The 20690-nt window shown below is 37.5% G+C and overlaps 2 long non-coding RNA genes across 3 annotated transcripts; both read right to left on the bottom strand.

Moving 5' to 3' along the window:
- Positions 1-148: 148 nt before the first annotated feature.
- Positions 149-14851, bottom strand: LOC116091734. 2 transcript variants are annotated; one of them, XR_004119082.1, is made up of 4 exons: positions 14750-14851; positions 13333-13514; positions 379-468; positions 149-215 (listed from the first exon to the last, which is right to left on the bottom strand). It is a non-coding gene; the product is annotated as an uncharacterized LOC116091734 (long non-coding RNA). The 2 variants fall into 2 exon arrangements; XR_004119081.1 differs by lacking the exon at positions 14750-14851 and adding an exon at positions 14366-14467.
- A 63-nt stretch (positions 14852-14914) lies between these two features.
- LOC116091708 lies at positions 14915-20050 on the bottom strand. The gene is made up of 4 exons (XR_004119079.1): positions 19882-20050; positions 17163-17209; positions 15410-15544; positions 14915-14981 (listed from the first exon to the last, which is right to left on the bottom strand). It is a non-coding gene; the product is annotated as an uncharacterized LOC116091708 (long non-coding RNA).
- Between the last annotated feature and the right edge of the window lie 640 nt (positions 20051-20690).

Below are 20690 nucleotides of genomic sequence, written 5' to 3'. Positions count from 1 at the left end.
TGGAGGGGAAACTGGGAATGGAGAAATTCACATGTAAATAAAGAAAATATCTAAAATAAATAAATAAATAAATAAATAAAATAAAAAAAAAAAGAATTTATGTGTGCCAAAAGCTAACTGGATCAGTCAAGAAAGAGAAAGTACTTCACCCATTGGACCTTGTTTCCTCACGGGATATCCTCACAGGATAACATCGTGCCTTCTGTGGATGGTTGCTGGAATGATTAAATGAGAAGGTGTTAGTAAAACACATGATTTCTATTAAATATCCAGTAGATGGTAGATATTACTATTTTCCTCACCTGCATGCATTTCTGTGCATCTGTTAACCTGCTGATCATTTCCATGATAGTGCTAGATATTTTCAAAGGTACTTACTTTTCTCACTGGACAGAGCATCTTTTGTGTATAGGACCTTTGCCCATGGGCCCAAAGTCTCTGAGAATAGTGTCATATGCCAAATCCATACTGTAAAGTGAAAAAGAGGATAAGTTTGAAAATGTTTCACACCTGTTAAATTGGATCCCCCAGTCCACCTATGATTAGTAAAATACAATTTGTTCTCTGATGGTACTGAAATTGCAGCATCAGGAAGGAGCCTTTGGGGCTACAGGTGAAGGCAAAGGGAAGTGTAGAGAGTCTCAAAAGGTTACTAAAAGCAGTGACAATTGTGTCAAGTAATCTTCCCTTTGAGAGTATCATTGATGTTTTTTTTATCATCCCTAAGTCTGCAAAGCAAGAGATAAAATGGGAGGACAGTAAACAAGATTTAGATGTAAAGACAAACTACACTTTAATTTTCAAACACATTGAAATTTCTAGGACTTGGTTAAGTTGAAAAAAGAAAGGCATTAATTCTGTCTCATACAAGCCAAAGGTAAGAATCATAGCATCATTTATAGTAACACACAGCACTTGATATTCACAGTCCATCTCTAATTCTTACTTTCTTTCCTTCTGAACTTCTTATTAGATGGAAACTGCAAGGTTTTATGAACTGAAAATAGAAAGGAACTTATTGACCCTTTAGTCTCACTGCTCCAACTTAATAGCCCATGTTTTCTGTCTCAGAAACAGGGAATTTCAAAATACCACCCTGGGGACAGAAAGCCAATGGGGAGCTATGTTTGCCTATAGCCACACACTGTGCATATGGGAAACGTAAATTAACTATAAACCCAAATGTATGTGGTCTTGTTTGAAGACAGTTCTTGTGCTTTGAACTGAGAAAAGCTTTCCAGTGGAGTATGTCCTTTTATAGAAAACCTGACCTCACCCATCCAACTCTATACACATAGCCCAAGAGATTAAATCAAGGAATTTCTCTTGAAAAGAAAACAGCTTTCCTATCAGAAAATTCTTTCTCATAGGAAATACTTCCCCCATGTATCTTGTGTTCATCATTCCCAGCATGTCATGCTTTGATAATAAATACATGCTGTAGAGAAACAGAACCATAGTGGGTGCATTCTAAGGAAGAAAATATCCCTCAAAGGTAGCAGGTTCTCACTTCATAGTCAAGAGAGGTTACTTGATCTTATTTTATAAGCTGTAAGTGTGGGGTCATTTGAGTGCATTTGTATTTGAATAGATAAGAATCTGGCATTTTACCATCATGGTAGGCAGTACATTTCAAAATATCTGTTGTCCTTTCTAAGACAAGCCACGTGGGATAAAGTGTCATAAGTCAATTAGGAGATAGACTCTAGTTGTTTATACCAGTACTGCAAATCACTGGGTCAAGCTCTATATTTTGGATTATTATTTGAAGCCTAGTGTCTATACACTTTCTGACTTGACATATCAGCAAGACTGAATAACTGACAAGGGCAGAAAATCTTTTTCTGGAATTGTTTTAGAGCTGAAATGGAGAACCAAGGACCCTGGTAAGTGGTGCTAATGTGTCATTCAGTCAAAGTACCATAAGGTATGTATTTGTTGTTTTTCTGTTGCTGTGATAAAGTACTGCAACAAAGAATTTATGGAAGAAAGGGTTTATTCGGGCCTACAGTAAAGTGGAGTAAGACTTCATCATAGCAAGAAGGCACAGCAGTAAGCAGCATGCATGGCAACTAGAAAAGAAGCTAAGAGCTCACATCTTAAACCATAAGCACAAAGTAAATGAGAAAAAATTAACTGGAAGTAGGTTAAGGTGTTAACCTCTCAAAGCTACCACAAGTGGCATACTTCTTGAACCAAGGATGCACCTTCTAATAATACCTCCAAGTACCCCCCACATGGAACCTCCAACTACTGTCCAAGAGTTCAAACACATGAGGCTATGAAACGACATTCTCATTCAAAGCAACAAAGGGCATAAAAGGCTAGAACTGCATTTTTGAGAGGAGAGGAAAGTGGTTACTATAGAAAGTGGAAGACTAGGCTATTGCTTGATGGTCAAGTAGTAACATGAGTATCTGATATTGATGGTACTATTGGATATTCATAAGATAACTATCTATAAATTCATGGACTTTATACTCCCTGGCAAGAATTGTTTAGATGTCTCAGAACAAGGGTAAAGGCAAATGTGTCACTTTTTAACAAAGAGCAGTTGATTTCTTGAGAGATAGGAATTTAAGCAAAGCAAACAAGCAAGCAAACAAACAAACAAAACAAGAATCAGATCCTAACAGAGTCCTAGCACTTCTTTAGTTTTATAATATACCGATATTATAAATGAAGATAAGTGATGAATGGCATCTAGGAATAATTCAAGGAGCCTCCCAGAAGGAAGAATTATGAGATGGTTTCTCTAAACTAGCTTGAGTCCTATAGGATGTACAGGAACTAAGAGGAGATAGTTTATAAAATTTTATCATAGAAATCTCCAGGTCCATGTGCATATAGATTAATGCAGCTCTAGCCCTCTAAGAGAATATGAGTTTTACCCTCTCTGTTAGTATGGAGACTCACAACTGGTGAAAGTGCAGTGAATAATTGTCTATGGAGTACTCAGACTCTTAAAAGGAAAAGCAGGGTATGAGTATAACAAACAAACATTATATAGATATAAGAAATCCTCAAGTAATAAAAATATATGTAAAATGTTATATTGTAGAGCTCTGAAAAGTGAGATAAAGAATATTGGGTACTTATTAGTGTCTAGAATTGTTTAGGGGTGGATTTTACCTCTGTCTTGCTGGAACAGAAGATGGAGATTTCCAAGAGGTTATCAGAAATATGTGGCTGAAGCTTCAAGGGGAGGAATAGTCTTAAATCTTGGCAAATGATTGCATGGCGAAGGCCCTGCAACTTAACTGGAGTTGCATGAATGGGGAGACCTTAGTAGGGTCTGGTCCAGAGAGCTTAGATGAGTGGTTCTCATTCTGTGAGTAGCAAACACCTTAGAGATCAAACAGACCCTTCCACTGGGGTTGACTGAGACCATGGGAAAGCATAGATACTTATATTACCATTCATCACTGTAGAAGAATTAAAGTTATGAAGTAGCAAAAAAATAATTTTATGGTTGGGGCTCATCACAAGATGAGGAAACTGCATTAAAGAATCTCAGAATTAGGCAGGTTGAGAACCACTGGCTTAAATCCTGTGGCAAGAATGTGAAGGAGGACTAGTCTCCTAGGTTAAAGTGGGGATGATCCTAGAAAGGTAAAGAGTCAGGCTGTACTTATTTATCTTGGTACTAGTGAGAGCCATAACTATGTATGTTTGTAACATAACACACTGAGACAGATAAGGAGTGTCTGGGTCTAGGAAGTAGCCTGTCTGAAGGAATAGTCTACCATAAAAACCTTCACAGTGGATGAAGTAATAATAGCTTATATTTTAGGCTCTGTAAAAATATTTCTGGTCTGTTTGTGAAGTCTAGATCTAATGCCTATCTGGTTTCTTAAAGAATGTATAAAGCATATTGAAGGGTGGTTAGAGATGGATTGGGAGCTAAGTAACTTGGCATAGAAGCCACAATGCCTCTTTAGCTTGCAATCACCTTAGTTGTTAGACTCACAGATATCAAAACAGTCCTTTGGCTCAGCTTTGAAATGTATAATGGTCACCTGGTTGGAAGTCAGATGGTTGCTGGAGAATCAAGATTTCAGGCCTTGAGAACACCCTACAGATGCATGAGTGTGGCTTAACTAGAAAAGCTTAGGAAAATCTGTGTAAATGTTAACTCTTATTCGTACCTAGCCCTATTGGTGAATACTATAGAGAGAGATTTGGAGGCTAGCATGTGATTACCAAGAAAGGACTCAATGTCTTTGACCTCTGTAGCACTTACTACTGTATGAGTTGAAAGTGGTTGGATACCATAAAACCTTTTCCACCCATGAGTCAGGTGTCCCAGGGTTGCAAAGTAGAGAATTGTGTAGATATGACTTAATACTATGAGGATTGTATATAGTTTCTATACGATAGTACTGGAGATAGTCCTCTGGGGTTAGATCTGGCAATAAGGATTTCAAGCTTGGCAAGGTATTACTATGAATTCCGGAGCTTGTAAGATGGGAGTCTGGTGCATTATCTGACACCAAGTAGAAGGCTCTGAAACTAAGTGTTTCAAAAGCTTGGTAAGGTTCTTTTAAGTGGCTGAACTGATAGGTTTAATGGTTCGTTATAGTAAGTTAAGAGTTTCATGTCCCCAGCTGAACTAGGTATGTTTAAGAATACTTAGTGGTGCTTATTTTATAATATCAGTATTTATTTTTATTATTACCTTAGTTTTCTTTTCTGTTGGTATGAGGAAATCTTTGAGGAAAGTAACTTAATAGAAAAAAGATATATTTCTAGTCTATAGTTCCGTGTTATTGTCTGTCATAACAGTGACATTGTTGCATCAATGGTCAGAAGAGCAATAAATGTGTGCTACTACTGAGTTTTGTTTCTTTCTACTCATATAATTCTGCATCACATGCTTCTTGGCCAGTCTTACCCACAATCAAGAAGGACCTTGTGTCCTTCTTGTGAAGGACCTTGTGTCCTTCTTGTGTGATTGTGTCACTTAATATAATCAAGATAATCCTTTGCAGATATGCAAAGAGATGATTTTAGGTTTTGTCAAGTTGATGACTAACCCTAATTATTATAGCTATACCATCTTAATTACTATTTAAGACAATGTAGGTAGCCCAAACATTTTAGATACAGTCTGGTGAGACTCGTAAGGGTGGCTACTGCTAGAGACTTCAGAAGAACCCTTTGGCTCCTTTAGCTTTTCTTTACCAATTATGTTATTTGCTAAAATATCCTGCTGATTATGTTGCTTTGCTTGAAAACATGTGAAACATTTTCCTCTGTAGTGACTTTCCTTTTAGTAGAATACTTGTTGGTTAAAGGCAATGGCGGTTTGAATAGGATATGTCCCACACAGGCTTGCACACTTGAATGCTTGGTTTCCAGTTGGTGGCATTGTTTAGAACACTTAGGAATGCAGTCTCTCTTGAGGAAGCACATCTCTGTGAGTGGTTTTTGAAGGCCAACAGAATAACCTCACTCTCCTGTTTTCTTTCTCCCTCATTACTGTGTGTGGTTGAGATGTGACCTCTCAGTTTCCTGCTACTACGCCTTCCTCATCACTCTAACCTTCTGGAACCTAGCACCAAAAATAAAATCTTCTATGAGTTACTTTTGGTCATGTTACTTTATCACAGTAACAACAACAAAAAATAATATAGAAGTTGATATCAGAGATAGTAGGATTGTTGTTGTGAAGAACATCATTTCCTTTTTATAGAAGACTACAACTTTGGACTAGAAAAGTAGTTGAATGCTGTACACAGAGCTTAATGACTTACCCTATTAGGAACCTGAAAGACAAAAAGATTGAGAGCAATGCAGACAGTGGAGGCTCAAATCATTAGGTTTCAGAAGGGAACAAAAACTATATCTTAGCAATGGAGTTAGAGGCCAGTCATATGACATTTTGGCAAGGAATCTAGCTACATTCTGCCTGTGTCTTAAAAAACTTCTCTGAGGATAAATTAAAATAAATGACCAATTTCTTTGGCAGAACAAATTTCAAGACAGCATAACTCTGTGGAATGCTGGTAAGTTTTAAGCAGATCAACAATAGAAAAGAGCACTGGGAAATAAGTTGTCAAGTTGTGTACTGAAAAGACAGCTATAATTTTTAAAGAGATGAGTGCCATTATATAGAAGTTCACTGCTCATGTCCTTACATAAGCTTCAATGGGTTTTCTTCCTTCAAGAAAGTAACTGCTGATGGAAATTTCAGTTCAATATATATATAAACAGTTGCTAACATGGTCCAATGAGGGCCAAAGATGCATCCTAAGCTGGCAACCTAACCAGACAGTTTTATGAATGTGATATTAATTTTAATAACAAGAAAGATACAAGATTTAGGTGTCATAGATCCTTCCTCCATGGTTTCAAATAGTTACTAAGATTAGGCAATGTGTCACTGTTGTGTGTATTGAATTTTGTTTTTGAATAAAGCCCTAAGAGTCCATTTTGTGAAGCTTTGGGTTGTGGTAGAAACACCACCAAAACATTGGTGATGCTGAATTTGTGAAACCTCTGCCAAGTACAGCTGTATACAGGGAGCAAAACTGCCACAAAAAAGTGATGTATGGTTCAGCAAGCAAATTTGAAGGAGTGGAACCATCTAAATCCTTCTAAACTGAAGCTCCAGATTCCAGACATGGAGATAAAAAGAAAAAAGAAAAAACTTGGTTTGCCTAGTGAAGTTTCAGTTTTGCATTGGACCAGTCTATTCTTACTATACTCCCATCCCTGATTTTTAGAATTCAAATGTATTTTCTGTGCCATTGGATGTTGGAAGGATGTAATTCTTTTTTCAGTTTTCAAGGGATCATAGTTAAGAGATTGCCTTGAATCTCAGAAGAAACTTTGTACTTTGAAGTTATATTAAATGTATTTGCATTATGATAAGGTTATGTCTCCATGGTAGCCAAGGGCCTGGGTGTGGTGGTTTAAATGAGAAAGGTCTCCCATAGCCTTATGTATTTGAATATTTGGTCCCAGTTGCTGGCATTGCTTAGAGAGGTTGTGGAACACTTGGGAGTTCAGGCTTGATAGTGGAAGCACATCACTGGGAGTGGGTCTTGAGGGTTCCTAGCCCTATCCACATTTTCTCTTTCTGCTTCCTGTGTATAGTTGAGATATAATCTTATCAATTACTGCACCTACCACTTGCTGCTTTCCCTTCATTACTATCATGGCCTCTAACATTCTGACACTTTTATATAAAAGTTTTCTTCTATAAGTTGTTTTTGGTCACAGTATTTTATCACAGTAACAGAAAAGTAAATAACATAGAAATTAACCTCTGGTAATTTCATATTTTCTCTGCTAACAAAGGATAGGTGGCTTCCTGGATATATAGGATCATTCTTGAGGAGGGTTATTATACTCTGGTACCAAAAGAGATGGCTAACCTTGAAGACTATTCTAGTTTCACTCCTTTTACATAACAACAAACCCTGACAAAAAAGTATCTTATGTTTTAATGCCTCACAAGTTGTGGTTCACCATAGCAGGAAAGTAGTTAAGAAAGCAAAATTTTGCTGGGTGCTGGTGGCACACGCCTTTAATTCCAGCACTTGGGAGGCAGAGACAGGTGGATTTCTGAGTTCAAGGCCAGCCTAGTCTACAGAGTGAGTTCAATCCATATATACTTTCTGCTTGTTTGTATGTGACAGTGTCTTGCTATGTACAACATAATGTTCGTGAAATCTTGCTTCTCCTAGCTCAGACTCTCTATTAGTAGGACTGTTTAATTGATATTTTATACTATACTATGGTTTTCAGAACAGCTTACATATTACAAAATTATTAATACAGCCAAAAGAAACATAAACAATTCACTTGGGAGGTGGCTCGTAAGAGAACAGCAAAGAGTGAGACTGAATGCTTTGCTTGATGTTTGTAACTACTGTATCAAGTTTGAAGAAGAGGGCTTTATAAGCTACTCTTTCTCTGAGATGAATGCTTTTCAAATCATTACAGCCAATGAACAAGATTCTTACCCTCACTTAATGTCTGTGCCACCCTCCAAGCAGAACCATTGTTCATTGAAACAGTTGGTGAATGACTTTATGGATAGACCATCTTACTACACACACCATTTCTTAAATAAATGTAACCTGTTCTCTGTGGGCTGAGAATGAAGACAATCACTCTAGTCAAATAGCAGGAAGTCTGTATCCAGAAATCGTGCCTATAATTATTCCTTGGCACAGCAGAACTGTCAACTCTTAGCTTAGCTACTAGGGAGGTAAAATCCTTTGGTGATGTAAGGGGCATTGAAGTACAGTCTTATTATAATGAACTCCACTGTCTAAAAGTTGTTCTTATTTTGGGCTTGTACCACAGTAAGAGCCAAGATTTTAAACTCTACCTAAAACAAAACAAACAAACAAACAAACAGACTTTATCTATTTATGTTCATTTTTTAAAAAAAACTAGTATTGTTGTATTATTTTAAAATATACAGCTAATATATTTGGAGTTATTTAAAATTTATATTGAGAAAAATGTATGTATTTTCAGTATTGTTGTAGACAAGCATCTACATAAGATGGTTTAATTGATTGCTTTATATCAAACAACTTTTATACCACTCATTTTTATTGTTATGATATTTTATAAATTTTAAAGCATATGTCAAAATAAAAAAAAACAAAAGGTATTGCAGGTATTGAAGGGGGAGGGTCTCTGGGAGGAGTTAGGGTATAAAGGGGAAAGAAGAATGTGATGTAATTCTATTTACTTAAAATCTGTTTTTAAATGTTAACAAATTCCGATAAACTGAAATTATGTATCTTCTCTCATCATAATGCAATAAAACTTAAATCAATTTAAAAAAAAGAAAAAAAATGTTCAACTTCCTTAGATATGTCCTCAGGGAAATGGAAATCAAAATGACCCAGAGATTCCCATCTTACAGAAATCAGAATGACTAAAATCAAAATCTCAAGAGACAGCACATGCTGGCAAGAATGTGAAGCAAAGGAAACACTCCTCCATTGTTGGTGGGAGTGCAAACGTGGACAATCACTCTGGAAATCAATCTGGTGGTTTCTGAGAAATTTGCAAATAGGTCTACCTCAAGGCCAAGCTATACCGCTCCTGGGCATATACCCAAAAGATACTCTACCATCCACAAGTATACTTGCTCAACTATGTTCAATAGCAGCTTTATTCATAATAGCCAGAAACTGGAAACAACCTAGATTTCCCTCAACTAAAGAATGGATAAAGAAAGTGTGGTACACCTACACACTGGAATATTACTCAGCTATTAAAAACAAAAATATCATTAATCTTGTAGGCAAATGGATGGACTAGAAAATATCATCCTGAGTAAGGTAACCCAGACCAAAAAAGATATGCATAGTATATAGACACTGTTCCCTTCCCCTTCTACTTTGTCTTCTATCTCCGGTCCTTGTCCCTTATTCCCTGTTCTATATGTCTATATAGGGATAATAAATTTCCTTTGTGCTGAGAATTTGGACTTGGGGTGTTTGACCATGAAAAGCAGTCTATGTTCTTGGTAGAGCGAGGCTTACTTCCAGAGACACAGTAGAAGATTCTACAAGGGACGGAATAGTAAGCCCCTAGACATAGAAGCTGACACCATGAGCCCTCACTCCATTATCCTGTGGCTAGATAATACCCCAGCTCCCAGCATTCTGGCTGGATTCTACCCCACAGTCAACTGACCACAGCCAGGTATGCCCTGCCCATGGGAACAAAAAGGCAGCACAGCCCACTCTAAAAGGGGCTGCTTGACTTCTCTCTCTCTCTCTCTCTCTCTCTCTCTCTCTCTCTCTCTCTTCCTCCCTCCCCCCCTCTCTCCTCCTCTTCCTGCTCCTCCTCCTCTCCTCTCTCTTGTCTTTTCTCTCACCTTTTGTTCACTCTCTCCCCTTACCCCTCTCTCCACGTGGCCATGGCCAGCCTCTACTTTTCCAAGGAATCCAGACAACCTGTATTATCTCAAAGATTCCCACATACCTTGATCCTTGATGACTATCATATAAAATCCGCATATTTTCCTGTCAAGTTACTGGCCTTTATTCTTGGAGGCAACCTGCAGTTTGCTCTGCAAATACACCTTTCTTCTCACCAGAGAGTGGATCAGTTGGGTGATTTCACTGTGCCCTCACTTAAAATAATCTCAAAAAAACATCCAACAACAATGAAAGTGAGACCTACCTAGATATAGATTACTTGGGTAGGACCCTGAGTTATTTTACCTAAGGTCACTTCCTGTCCCCTTTACAGTGTCTGCTTCCAGTACATAACAAAATAAACAACCTTCCTCTACACATGCTCTTGATGTCTTGATATTCTACCCAATTACATAGGTTAAAGCCATAATAGAATAAACTCTAGAAAACTGTGAGCCAAAATAAACAATATCTCCTATCTTTATTTTTCCTGTCAGGTATTTCAAAAACAATTGTGTGGAATCAAGTATTCCAAGGAATTTTTATCAAACAAAAGTTAATAGAGAAAGGAATGCTACTCTGTTCTATCATATGTTGGGTGTATATAAAATTGTTCTTAACTTTTATAGGAGAACATAGTCGAGAGATATTGGACTTTTAGGGAGAGTTTAACATTTTAAATTTGGACTGTGTTTTATATTAAGTCAAAATTAGAATTTGGTACCAACATGTAGAAAGTTATGCTATGTTTGAGTGTCATGCTGACAAGTGGTGGATATGACAGTTTTAATTTTCAAGTTTCAAGTTCCTGCTGCTTTGCCTTTCCACCTGTGATAACCTGAAGCCTGAAATTATCAGCACAAATGAACTGAAGTGGAAACTTAAGGGTTCTTTGGAAAGTCAGTTATGTTAGATGGTGTTTTGCTAAAACAGACCCATAAAGGAACATTTTGCTGAAGCAGACACAGGTAAAAGGATTTTCTTCTAAAGCAAGCTCATAAAAGGATAGTTGATGAAGGATTCTTTGCTATTGACACACATGTTTACATTGCATAGTTGAGTTCCTGTTAGACTGTGAAAGGCAGTCTGTGTTCTGTTTGAGCAAGGCTTACTTCAGAGACCCAGTAGAAAATTCTACAAGGGACAAAACAGTGAGCTACACCCTAGACATTAGGCTGCTAACACCATGAGCCCTCCAACTCCATAATCCTGTGGCTATCAGTCATGTAGAACAATGCCTCAAGCTCCTGGTATTCTGGCTGAACTCCACCCCCACAGTCACTTGACTACAGCCAGGTCTGCTGCACCCCTCAGTTGCCTGGCAACAGCAAGGTAGCCCAGCCCACTATAAAAGGAGCTGCTTGGCCCCTCCTCTCTCTTTTAAGCTCTTGCTCTCTTCCTTGTCTCTTACTCTCACCTCTCGCTCCCTCTCTCCCCTTCCCTTTCTCCTTTCTCCAAATGACCATGGCCGACCTCTACTTTTCTACCTTCTTTCCTCTGTTTTCTTCAATAAACACCTTAAAACCATGAACTGCCTCCTTTCATCAAGATCTACCATGTTGGAGCAATGTCAGGTTTCCATCTAACAAGCCACACATCTAACCTCCCGGCAGAAGAACTCCCTGCACTCCAGCCAAACCAAGCAGCCCTTCTGCTGGTGTATCTGTGAAGTGTTTGCAAGTAGATCAAGCCCAATATGGAAAACCACTACTTAAATCTTTCAAATCTTATTTTTAATGATGGTCTTAAATGTTTTAACCTCCCTTCTAGCCTACCACCCACTAGAGGTAGTAGAAAAAGGACACAGGAGAAGTGGACCTGTTTAGAAAATGGTTTTTTGGAACTACTCCCATCTGTGTAGTCAGGAAATCAACAGTTTAGTTCACAGGAGTCAGACATGATAGCTGGATCTACTTGCAAACACTTCACAGATACACCAGCAGTCCAGTTCGGTAGAGTCAGGACAGCAGCAGGGGTGGCATAACCTAACAGGAACTGTCATGCCTCAGCAGTCTCAACATGATATAACACGAGGGAACAGAAGGGACACCAGGAAAAGTTCTGGGCTATGCCTCTGATCTTCAGTGAAGATGTAAGACAAACAAGTGTTTAGCTATGTAAGCAAGCCATGCTCAAGCCTCTGTCATTGTCTGTTCAGTCTTATTTATACTCCCTCCAAACATCATGTGTCCTCCATGGGTCTTGCCTCTCCAAGTGTCTTGTCCAGTTCCTGAGTCTGTCTCAGGTGATATCACTCTGCCAATTGGCTGGAGTCTGTGGAAGCTGCAAGAAACTGCCAGCATACCACCAGAAGTTTTTGCTGTATTTCTCTGTATAGTCCTAACAAATAGAGCACAACTATGCAATGTAAGGTAGGCCAATACATGTGTGTTGTTAGCAAAGAATCCTTTATCACATGTTCTTTTATATGCTTGCTTTAGCACATCATCCTTTTACCTGTGTCTGCTTCAGCAAAATACCATCTAACATTATTGACTTTCCAAAGAACCCTTAAGTTTCCACTTCAGTGAACCCCCTTTCCCCTCAGTTTTTCATTGTCTGGGTATTTTGTTGCAGTAGAAATGAAACTAAAAGAGCCACATGAACCTTTTGTTGTTGTTGTTTTACAAATTTAAGTATTTTTTCCACAGGGGGCTAATTATTTTAAATTTCTTAAGTCTTGGGACTATGGTTACACATACATTTTTCTTATATGCTAAATGGAATAAAACCTGTTTTAGAGAGTGGGGTGGTCCTTTACCATATAACTATCTCATAACATATATCTAAAGATGACATAGAGAAACATATATACTGATAACAAAACTATAAAAACATACATGTAGGCTAACAAAAGTGCCAGATGACAAAATGGTACATAAACAGTTACATGAGATTAATAATTACTACAAACACCCAGATAAAATGTTAAAAGAACATGTAGTACAATTATATTTAAGTAGGGTATAGAAACAACATAGAAAATTTATACTCAGAGACAGAGTTTAACCTAAACATCTAGTGACAATAAAATTAAAGCAAAACTTGAAATGTAAACTGAGATTAAAGAAAAAAATCTACTTAGTAGGAAAGAATCAGGGAAAGAGCTGAAATTGGAACCTACTTACATAGTCAGGAGATATTGTATGGTATTTCAAGATTAGGGTTTAGGAATCATACTAGTGAGTGAGGATGCACATAGTGTTGATATAGAGGAGGTATGAAACATAATATTTACTATAGGTCCCACCACAGGTGTAATACTTTTCCCTAAAGCATAGCCTAGGGGCAATGGACTTCCTCTGTTTTCAGGGGTAAGACCCAGTCACTGTACACTGACTTTGAATGTGGGCTTTAATCTGGGCATGTGTGAGAAACAGGACCTGCCTAGACCATGGATATGAAACCAGTTTCACTGTGCAACTCAACCCACCTGGTAGATCAAAAGAACTGTGGTTTAGTGGTGAAGAACAAGATGACTCATTGTTCTACAAAAAAGCAGTTAATGTGGTTATGCATAGTTGAATCACAGCATGGTCCAAGAGGAGAAGATGTCAGGTGTAAACACCATCAGCCAAGAACTCTGCTTTCTTGTCTTGAAGAAAACAGCAAGTGCTGGAAAATGTAAGAAATGAGTTAGAAAGGGAAAGGGACTTCTCACAGTATAAGTAAACTCACTCAGGAAAAGCCATCACTAAATCACACATTGAGAAAGAATGGAGTCTTCTAGAATAAAGAAAAGTCCCCTTTTTCCCTTCACAGAATATAGTGGGTTTCCCATTTTCTGTTACCCTGAGGCCTCATGGAAGTTTGATGTTAGCAAGATTCATTCAATTTCAAATGGAAAGTAAAGCTCTCTTCAAGGGGTTGAAAGGCATTCCTTAGCTCTCAGAAGCAAGAGCTTCCCACAGCAGCACTACCGAGGCTTTCCTTTTTCACTAGAGAGCTGCCTAAGCCAGATATTCTCAATTGCCCAGGGGCCACACTTATGGGGATAGCTCACCATCTCTGAATTCCCCACACTTCTTCCTGAGTATCAGAAAAGGAAGTACCTTACAACCTTTGTTCTCTTAGTTTTCTCAGTTTTGACATGCTGAACCATCTAGGTCATAGAATTTGTCTGAGTTCAGAAAAGCACATGGACAGTCCTAGCACATAAGGTTAAACACCCAGTGTATCCATATAGACTCAGTATTCTCACTGGCACTGTTCTGGATCTCAGAGTGGGCCTCTAGCATCTACAAAAGTCAGCTGGATGGAAGATAGGCAGGATACCGGAGACAAATCAGCAAGTTCTATATGTCAAAAATTAGGCTTTGTGTTTGAACCGAGACTCATCTGTAACCAAATTAAACTTTCTGTGTAACTGTGACTCACCATCTAGATGTCTTTTTGGATCACAGCTTCCTAGAGAGTACCTCTCACACATACTCCCCATTTGTTCCCTCCCAGATCGCCATAAATACCTTAACTAATGGGATACATTTGACTTAAGATCACATTGTCTTGTTTAGGTGGCCAAAATTCCAAAGAGTCTAGGGTTTCTGTCCATTTGGGCCCAACTTGAGACCATTCTGAAAGTACTCTGGTTCCAGAGCATCCTAGTTATCTGGGTAAGAGCCCCTATTATGACTTCACCATATTTGGACCCCACCCCCTGCTCAAGGATTTTCTTTCCTTTTCCTATTCCTGGGATTGCTGGCAGACTTCCCCCTCTGAATAATTCCTTGTATGCTAATCTCCAACTTAGCATCTGCTTCATTGGAAAACCAACCTGCAACAAGTGTAGAACTGGGGATAAACTAATATAAAATCAACCCCTCTGGATCCAGGCCAAGGAGTATAACTACCTGGTGGAGTCTGTGGCTGCTGATGTTTCAGAGCCATGTATAGCTGCTGGCTCATTTTTGGCAGCATAGACAGCAAATGCTAGGAGTTAGGCAATAATGAGCAATAAGCAGGAGATAGAGCACCCCACTGCCCTTAAACTTGGCCACATTTAGAAATATTTTTGACAGGACTCTTCTACCGCTTAGCATGGAACTTCTGAAGGGGTAGGATTATGCAAGACCAATGAATCTCCTTTAAAAAAAAGAAATTCATAAATATGTCAGTATTTTTGACCCTACTTCATCAGATGTTAAACAGTAGAAACTGTCAGTAACTGAAACACAGACAAACCAAAGTTTAACTGATAAAGTATATATTGGCCACATTCTTGAAAGTCTATTTAATGCACTTAAAAAATGTGGACAACTACATTGTTCATTATCATCATGGGGTAGAAATTCTTCTTTGTTACCTTTGAAATTTGTTGAAACATGATCACAGTTTAAGAACTAGCCAAAATTTTTATGCACTAAGCCTTAGGCACTAATCTATACCCTTCTGGCACCTTGTTTTAAGGAAAAAAAATCTGTTTTTAACTTCTTTATTTCTTATCTTCTCTATGACAGTGGAAAAATTATGATCAAAAAGTAACAATAATATATGTATTGTATTAATATTACCTAGTTAGCCTGTGTATATCACATATGTTTTTCTTCCTGATACAAACCAAATTTCCATATCTCAGAAAGTTTCCACACCACAGTTCTGTGGCTTCATAAAGAATGTGGACAGGTTACTCTTCAGTTTATATATACCTTAGGAACAGAAGGAATAAAATGAAAAACGTAAAAATAATCATAGTAGTATTCTGGAAGCTATATCCTTAAACCAAACTTCAGGAACAGAATTGAGGGTAATATAAGAATTGAGGTAAATAAGCTTTAGCATGTTTGTAGAACCCAGGCTTCTGGGTGATATTTATCATTTTTTTTAAAAAAAAAAAACTATCTATTCATCAGTTGAGCCCTTTTGACATGCAAAAAAAAATGAATGATGTAAGTTTTCTAAAGAAGCATTCACACCGACAATCTCACTTTCGTAAATTCATTGCCTCCAACATGCAAAAATGTAGAAGTCTGTACATAAGTTTAGTATTGCCACTAATAACTTTTGGCACAAATCCCCCAGTTGAATTATTTTTATGTATACTGTACTGTGAAAAGCAAAAGTAAATGAGCTGGTCCATGTTCCCAAGAAGCTCTATTACCTGGGGCAGATGCTTGCTTGCTAACTGTGACACATTAGGAAAAGACTTAATAGTCTAATGCTAGGGAAGCATAGATAAAAGATACTGAAGACCTATTTTATAGAGATACCACCCACTTTTATCCCTGGTTTTCACAGCATCACATCTTTGGTTAGTGCTTAAGAAGAGGATAGAGCTTTATGTGCTAATCTATAACTTAAATAGCCTTTGCTGACTCTTTAATCTTCTTATGCATGCTGAAACAACAAGGACTATTGGAAAGAACTTTATTAGGAGTAAGAACACATATTTGTGTCAAGGATCTGTTTCATATGAATTGAATTTGAAAGTGATTTTACTGACTCTCTGTCGTTTTATCATTTGTGACTAAAGAGACAATGATAAAATACTGCTATAACTACTGCTGCTACCCAGGAGTTCTTAAGCAGTTGCTGTGTGCTATACCCCATTCTAAGAGGAACAAATATTATAATTTCATAAAATCACCTTTTGATGGAGTTATTAATATAATTATAAGTTTACAGTTAAAATTATTAAGTATTAGGAAAGAGAAGTAGGTTATGGCAGATTTGGATAGTTCACAGCAACTTAACTAGACACTCTCAGACTGTGCAGTGAGTAGGCTGAGGTATCTACCATAAATACTTAAAATTCCATTGAGATATATGTAAATATTTGATAAAAAGCAAACTTTGTAAACATCTATACATAGAAACTAGTTGTGCAGTATGGGTAGTTTAATAACAATTAACATTTGCATGTAATTGTTCAATTTGCACCACATGTAATTTAGCAATAGTGTATGCTAAACAGCATTTTAATGTTATGAATACTAAGAAAATTTTTGGAAAGATGGACCCACTACATAGCAATTAGTATAAATGGTGTTTTTTCTCCAATAAATCTCTTTGCCATAGAACAAACTTCAGTAGAAATAAGCTTTACCTGAGATTCAGTTAGATTCCACTAGAAGAGCGGGCTCGACTTCTTTCCAAACACCAGTGAAATAACATTAAAGATATAAAAGAGAATAATAAATCTATCTATAAGATGTTATAGTTATAAAAAGGATAATGGCTAGGGACTGACCAGAGATTTTTGACAAAACTCCAAAAGACTAAAGCCTTAGGTGCCACTTGACAGATGAGTTCCTAGTGGATGCTCACCTTAGCACACAGTAGAAATCAGAGGGGAAGCTGCAGCTGAACAGTGTCTGCAAATTAGAAATCTGGAAATTACAAAGTTGCCATGGGGCTAAGGTAAAACTCAGAGTAATTAATGAAAGTATCACTATATATTAGTTGTAGCCGACATGATGTCCTCACATCCTTGTAAAAGGAGACTCCTTTGACTTACAAAAATGAAAATGCATGGAGTGATGGAAAGTTTTGAAATCCTATAGTGCTTTTTGAGTACCCTGTAGTAAAATCATGCTTACTTTGGTGACAGAGAATATGTTCAACCTGCCTCCCTATTTCTGTCTTTTCATCTTCCAGAGGAAAGCTTCCCCAAAAATGCTATTCCTTCCATCTCAAGCCAAAAAGAAATTGACACAGCACCAAAGGAAATCAAAACACACTAGTTTCTTTTTTTCTCCTCAAAAACCAACCTGTTCCCACCATCTTAAGTCCAAATACATAAAAGCTAAAACTACTTAGCATTTGAGAAAACTAACAAGTCACAGTAGAAGTACCCAATGTAATAGATGTTTTTAAAGAACTCATGTAACAAGGATATAATTCAAGTAATGGAAGTTCAAAATAAAGCCATTTGAACAATGTCTTTTAAAGTTTGTTTTACAATGCCTAAATTTATTTTTCTATGTATGGGTTGTTAGCTTGAATGTATGTCTGTGTACCACATGTGTATGGTGGCCACAAAGTTCAGAAAGGGTGTTGGACCTCTTGGAATTGAAGTTAAGGATCATTGTGAATAACCACTTGGGTGCTAAGAATCAAATCTGGGACATCTGGAAGAACAACCATGGCTCTTAACCACTAAACTATCTCTCCAGCCAACCATTTGAAATAGTTACTTCTAACTATTTTGCTTCAGGCTCATCTTTCTCCTGTTTTCATAATGGGCAGAAGTGCATAATTTTCTCTTCTCTTCTCTTCAGTGACCCCATGTTCCCTCATGTGGAGTGTGTGTACTTTACCTGTGAATATGGCTTCCTTTCCTACAGACCTGCTTCTCACAGACTTGAAGAAGAGTACAATTTCCAAATAAGATGTAAACTCAATAGGACCCACCAAGTCTTTTACATACCATTTTCCTTAGGGATTCTGATCTCATCCTTAAATGTTGATTTCTGATCCAACACTAACACTCTATTTATGCCTTTTTAAAGTCCTGTTTTAATCCTTCATACCTAAACCAACAAAAATAATGCAGTGTTTATTTCTTAAACTGTGGGCCAATGACCTAAAGTTATAATGAAATACAACCAAATCTCATTTCTATATCTTATATTTTCCAAAGCTAGAGTGCAATCCTTGCAATCATATGTAGATCTTGTAGATTCAAAATATTTAATCCATTGCCTCTTTAAAATTAGTTACTGATGCTCAAGTAAATCATAAAGAACAATGCCTAAGGTAATTGATTGTTACAACTATGTTTTTACTTTTGTAGGCCTTAATACTTAAGTTTAAAGAAGTTTGATAGATTAACTTTTTTCTGGAGAGATGTGACCTAACATCTATGAACTCTAGATAGGGTGCATGTAGCAGACTAAAGAAATGGTTACACTCAACTCTAGCTTTTCAAAGTTCAAACAATAAGGAGATACTTCTAGGGGATTATACTACCAGAGACAAGTCTCCTTACCCAGCTACCATTAATTGCTTATATATCTATGAGAAGGAGAGACTCATGTGTCTTCCCACAAACCCCTGATCACTATATATTTCTTATATGTCCTCAAATAAGGGTTGGGTTTTGTGACACCCCACACACACACTCAGATACTGTTAACTGCTTATATATCTTTAAGGAAAGTTGGATATATTTAAGCGCCTATTTCAGCAACTATAAACTGCTTATGCGTGAGTCTCCTCCATAGTAACTTTTAACTGCTTAAAGATTTGTAGGGATGGGTGGGGCCCTTGAGTTCCCTTCCCATTAACTGTTAACTGATTATGTATTCTTAGGGAAGGATAGAGCCTGTGAGTTCCTCTGCCCAGTGTCCTTTAATTGCTTATATATCCCATAGAGGAATGGGGCCTTGTGTGACAAGTTCACGTTATATGCATTTATCAAAACAACCACATAGTTTTCCGACTAGTATATATGACATATCTGGCCATGGGCTTTTGACTAGGTTTACAGTGCTAGATATGCATTCCTTCCTGTGGGGTGGGCCTCCAGTCTAATGAAAAGCAGCTCTTTGTCTTTTTAGTAGTTGTACTGTTTCATCTTGCCTGACATGCTGATAGTTTAGCTCACAGAGTTCACAGCTCGATAAAGACAACCGATGACAATTTTTCTTCATCAGTCTGCATAGCACCATTAAGCTCCCTTCTTGGTTCCATTTTGATTTATCTTTGTCCTGTGAACAAAGAATTTGGCACCTTCCGCAGTAGAGTCTTACCATCTAGTTCTTGTGGGAAACCCATATCAGTGGCAATGGGCCTATATTGTTTTAGTGACCTCAGAGACACCCCTGTCTAATAATTTTCACATCACTAGCATTTGGAATCTTTTGCATCAGTCATATTACCTTACTACTTCTCCAAGTGTCTTTTTCCACATCCAAGCTTCATTTAAACCACTGTTCTAATGCTTACAAGCACAGGTTGTTATAGTTCAGTTACTATAAAGCCCCACCCACCCACCAAATTTCATAGCCATGTCTGGACCTTGCACCCTGTATTAACTGCCTACCTTTATTCCTTTGGTGGTGTTTGCACAGCATTCCAATTCTTTTCTAAATCTGTAAAATTCTCAGAGACTGTCATTATATCATCTATAACATAAATCCACTTAAAAGTGTTTAGGAAGGCTCTCTGAAGGCTGACCACTCTTCATTCCAAGCAATTTCCTATTGGTCTCAGAAGTCAGCAGCTAATGGGATACTGAAGAAGAATGTTAGCATGTCCAACACAGCATGAAAACATTTCATCACTTGTATCAATTTTTCCCTTAGAAGATCTATGTTGGGCACTATCAAGAGGGACAGGGAAAAGGTGGATTCTCTGTCAGCTACCACTTAATGACTCTAATATTTTATGGACTTCAACTTGGGCTAAACTAAGCTGTATGGCTTCCATGAAGAAAATAATTTTAGGGTAACCCAGTATGAATCAGAGATGTAGTGTAATAAGGGAAATTGAATATAAATGTTCATCAAGAAGGCTAATAGAGCAAAAGTGGTAGTGGTCAGGAAGAAACTCAGACACACACAAGAACATTGGTATGGCCTTGGCTGGGAGAAAAGTATATTTCATTGTCTTTATAATAGATATAGAACTCTGGTGGATTTTGAAGCTATTTTCTTCAAAGGTTGATAAAGAACAAGAATGAGATCATAGGGTAGTTCCTGAGGGTGCTTTTTCGGATTGTAATTTATATGATCCCAAGGATGAAAGGAAGTAGGGTACCTACAGTATACAGAGGTAATAGTTTTAAGATTCCCAGAAAATGTCCTTGAAAAGGAATGAGGCCTTACCCAATGTCATACCCATTTAGATCTT

The sequence above is a fragment of the Mastomys coucha genome, chromosome X (genome assembly GCF_008632895.1).
Source record: "Mastomys coucha isolate ucsf_1 chromosome X, UCSF_Mcou_1, whole genome shotgun sequence".
Lineage (NCBI taxonomy): Eukaryota > Metazoa > Chordata > Mammalia > Rodentia > Muridae > Mastomys > Mastomys coucha.
Note: the sequence above shows the minus strand (reverse complement) of the source record. Positions and strands in the feature narration are given on the sequence as shown.